Below are 4,380 nucleotides of genomic sequence, written 5' to 3'. Positions count from 1 at the left end.
GCGGACCCACAACACCGCGCGCCCTCCCCGCTGCTTGCATTCCGTGCCTGACCCTCGACAGCGCTCCCAGGCGTCCGGCGGCAGCCCGTGCCAGCCAAGGAAATGCCTAAACCCACCCCCACACACGCCCCCGCACCCCCCACCTCCCCAAGCGCCGTCCAAGCTGCCTCAACCTCCCGCCCCCTCCAAATTGCTCCGGGGGGATGCGTCAGCATCCCGTCATGTTGCGGAGGGATATGTCGCCTCCAAAAGTGTGCGTGCGTCTCTGCGTGCGTATACGACACAATCCCCAGAGCGCTTGCCCTTCCGCTCCCCGCGGCCGCGCGGCCGTCCGTGATATGCAGTGTTGTAGCACTCGCATACTAGATATGCACGATATCAAAAATGGGGGCGCGGCGCCGGCCGCGCGCGGAGAAAAAAAGTCGCGACGGTTTCGCGAGCATAAAAACGTTGCGAGCGGTCCCCCGCGCACTCCGGCGCGAGCTCGCGCCGATATGTGCATAATATGAATTCAACATATCATTTACTGATATACAATCGCATCAGCGGGGCGCCGGGCTGCCGGGAGAGCGAGTTTGGGAACGGTGCTCGGTAAATTTCCAGAAACTGCCTCGCGCCGAGCTGCGCGCCCGGCCTCCAACCCATCACCAATCAATGTCGAGACATTCATAGAAGCGTTTGGGCCGGTCAGCGGGCTCGGGCGGCACAGTTCGCCGAGTCGGCATTTTTAGCATTTCCCGCGCCGAGGTCTGCGCCACAGCCACGTGAAGCTGCCGATGGATTGCAAGTGTTGTGAAGATATCAGTTGCAGCGCATTAAGGTCACTCGGCGCGCACTCCGAGCACTTCCGCGCCTGCACACGCCTTCCCCTTTCCACCCTTCCACCCCATGGGCACCCGCGCTCAGAACAGGAGACCCACAACACCGCGCGCCCTCCCCGCTGCTTGCGTTCCATGCCTGGCCGTCGAGAGCGCTCCCAGGCGTCCGGCGGCAGCCCGTGCCAGCCAAGGAAATGCCAAAAGTCACCCCCACACACGCCCCTGCACCCCCACCTCCCCAAGCGCCGTCCAATCTCCCCTCCCCCCCTCCAAATTGCTCCGGGGGGATGCGTCAGCATCCCGTCATGTTGCGGAGGAATGTGTCGCCTCCAAAACTGTCCGTCCGTGCGTGCGTATACGGCACAATCCCGAGGGCGCTCGCCCTTCCGCTCGCCGCGGCCGCGCGGCCGCCGGTGATATGCAGTGTTGTAGCACTCGCATACTAGATATGCACGCTATCAAAAATGGGGGCGCGGCGCCGGCCGCGCGCGGAGAAAACAGGTCGCGACGGTTTCGCGAGCATAAAAACTTTGCGAGCGGTCCCGCGCGCACTCCGGCGCGAGCTCGCGCCGATATGTGCATAATGTGAATTCAACATATCATTTACTGATATACAAACGCATGAGCGGGGCGCCGGGCGGCCGGGAGAGCGAGTTTGGGAACGATGCTCGGCAAATTTCCAGAAGCTGCCTCGCGCCGGGCTGCTCGCCCGGCTTCCAGTCCAGCGTCGCTCGGTGTCGAGACATTCATAGAAGCGTTTGAGCTACTCAGCGGGCTCGGGCGGCATAGTTCGCCGAGTCGGCAGTTTTAGCATTTCCCGCGCCGAGGTCTGCGCCGCGGCCGCACGAAGCTGCCGCTGGGTCGCAAATGCTGCGAAGATATCAGTTGCAGCGCGTTAAGGTCGCTCGGCGCGCACTTCCGCGCCTACACACGCCTTCCCCTTTCCTGCACACACGTTCGCCCGTTCCCCGCTTCCACCCCGTGGGCACCCGCACTCAGAACGGCGGACCCACAACACCGCGCGCCCTCCCCGCTGCTTGCATTCCGTGCCTGACCCTCGACAGCGCTCCCAGGCGTCCGGCGGCAGCCCGTGCCAGCCAAGGAAATGCCTAAACCCACCCCCACACACGCCCCCGCACCCCCCACCTCCCCAAGCGCCGTCCAAGCTGCCTCAACCTCCCGCCCCCTCCAAATTGCTCCGGGGGGATGCGTCAGCATCCCGTCATGTGTCGCCTCCAAAACTGTCCGTCCGTCCGTGCGTATACGGCACAATCCCGAGGGCGCTCGCCCTTCCGCTCGCCGCAGCCGCGCGGCCGGCGGTGATATGCAGTGTTGTAGCACTCGCATACTAGATATGCACGATATCGAAAATGGGGGCGCGGCGCCGGCCGCGCGCGGAGAAAAAAGGTCGCGACGGTTTCGCGAAATTAAAACGTTGCGAGCGGTCCCGCGCACTACACGGCGCGAGCTCGCGCCGATATGTGCATAATATGAATTCAACATATCATTTACTCATATACAATCGCATCAGCGGGGCGCCGGGCGATCGGGAGAGCGAATTTGAGAACGATGCTCGGTAAATTTCCAGAAGCTGCCTCGCGCTGGGCTGCGCGCCCGGCCTCCAGCACAGCACCAATCAATGTCGAGACATGAATAGAAGTGTTTGGGACGCTTGGCGGGCTCGGGCAGCACGGTTCACCGCGTCGGCATTTTTAGCATTTCCCGCGCCGAGGTCTGCGCCGCGGCCACACGAAGCTGCCGTTGGGTCGCAAGTGTTGCGAAGATATCAGTTGCAGCGCGTTAAGGTCGCTTGGCGCGCACTCCGAGCACTTCCGCACTTGCACACACGTTCGCCCGTTCCCCGCTTCCACCCCATGGGCACCCGCGCTCAGAACGGCGGACCCACAACACCGCACGCCCTCCCCGCTGCTTGCGTTCCGTGCCTGGCCCTCGACAGCGCTCCCAGGCGTCCGAGGGCAGCCCGTGCCAGCCAAGGAAATGCCCAAACCCACCCGCACACACGCCCCTGCACCCCCACCCTCCCCAAGCGCTGTCCAATCTCCCCTCCCCCCCTCCAAATTGCTCCGGGGGGATGCGTCAGCATCCCGTCATGTTCCCGGAGCAATCTCCGATTGCGGAGGGATGTGTCGCCCTCAAAAGTGTCCGTGCGTCCGTCCGTGCGTATACGGCACAATCCCGAAGGCGCTCGCCCTTTCGCTCGCTGGGGGCGCGCGACCGCCGGTGATATGCAGTGTTGTAGCACTCGCATACTAGATATGCACGATATCAAAAATGGGGGCGCGGCGCCGGCCGCGCGCGGAGAAAACAGGTCGCGACGGTTTCGCGAGCATAAAAACGTTGCGAGCTGTCCCGCGCGCACTCCGGCGCGAGCCCGCGCCGATATGTGCATAATATGAATTCGACATATCATTTACTGATATACAATCGCATCAGCGGGGCGCCGGGCGGCTGGGAGAGCGAGTTTGGGAACGATGCTCGGCAAATTTCCAGAAGCTGCCTCGCGCCGAGCTGCACGCCCGGCCTCCAGCCCATCACCGATCAATGTCGAGACATTCATAGAAGCGTTTGGGCCGGTCAGCGGGCTCGGGCGGCATAGTTCGCCGAGTCGGCAATTTTAGCATTTCCCGCGCCGAGGTCTGCGCCGCGACCGCACGAAGCTGCCGTTGGGTCGCAAGTGTTGTGAAGATATCAGTTGCAGCGCGTTAAGGTCACTCGGCGCGCACTCCGAGCACTTCCGCGCCTGCACACGCCTTCTACCCTTCCACCCTTCCACCCCATGGGCACCCGCGCTCAGAACGGCGGACCCACAACACCGCGCGCCCTCCCCGCTGCTTGCGTTCCGTGCCTGGCCCTCGACAGCACTGCCAGGCGTCCGGCGGCAGCCCGTGCCAGCCAAAGCAATGCCCAAACCCACCCCCACACACGCCCCCGCACCCCCCACCCTCCCCAAGCGCCGTCCAATCTCCCCTCCCCCCCTCCATATTCCCGGAGCAAAGCGAAGGGATGTGTCGCCCTCAAAAGTGTCCGTGCGTCCGTCCGTGCGTATACGGCACAATCCCGAAGGCGCTCGCCCTTTCGCTCGCCACGGCCGCGCGGCCGCCGGTGATATGCAGTGTTGTAGCACTCGCATTATAGATATGCACGATATTAAAAATGGGGGCGCGGCGCCGGCCGCGCGCGGAGAAAAAAGGTCGCGACGGTTTCGCGAAATTAAAACGTTGCGAGCGGTCCCGCGCACTACGCGGCGCGAGCTCGCGCCGATATGTGCATAATATGAATTCAACATATCATTTACTGATATACAATCGCATCAGCGGGGCGCCGGGCGATCGGGAGAGTGAGTTTGGGAACGATGCTCGGCAAATTTCCAGAAGCTGCCTCGCGCCGGGCTGCGCGCCCGGCCTCCAGCCCAGCGCCGCTCGGTGTCGAGACATTGATAGAAGCGTTTGGACCGCTCAGCGGGCTCGGGCGGCATAGTTCGCCGAGTCGGCATTTTTAGCATTTCCCACGCCGAGGTCTGCGCCACAGCCGCGTGAAGCTG

At 63.3% G+C, this 4,380-nt stretch overlaps 1 protein-coding gene across 1 annotated transcript in view; it reads right to left on the bottom strand.

Moving 5' to 3' along the window:
- Nucleotides 1-1,679, bottom strand: part of CHLRE_15g642702v5 (uncharacterized protein) — a 6,092-nt gene extending 4,413 nt beyond the window's left edge. The window contains exon 1 of the mRNA XM_043070689.1: nt 1,213-1,679. The gene's annotated coding sequence lies outside the window, so the exon portion shown is untranslated. The remainder of the gene's footprint in view (nt 1-1,212) is intronic.
- Nucleotides 1,680-4,380: the final 2,701 nt, after the last annotated feature.

The sequence above is a fragment of the Chlamydomonas reinhardtii genome, chromosome 15 (genome assembly GCF_000002595.2).
Source record: "Chlamydomonas reinhardtii strain CC-503 cw92 mt+ chromosome 15, whole genome shotgun sequence".
NCBI lineage: Eukaryota > Viridiplantae > Chlorophyta > Chlorophyceae > Chlamydomonadales > Chlamydomonadaceae > Chlamydomonas > Chlamydomonas reinhardtii.
Note: the sequence above shows the minus strand (reverse complement) of the source record. Positions and strands in the feature narration are given on the sequence as shown.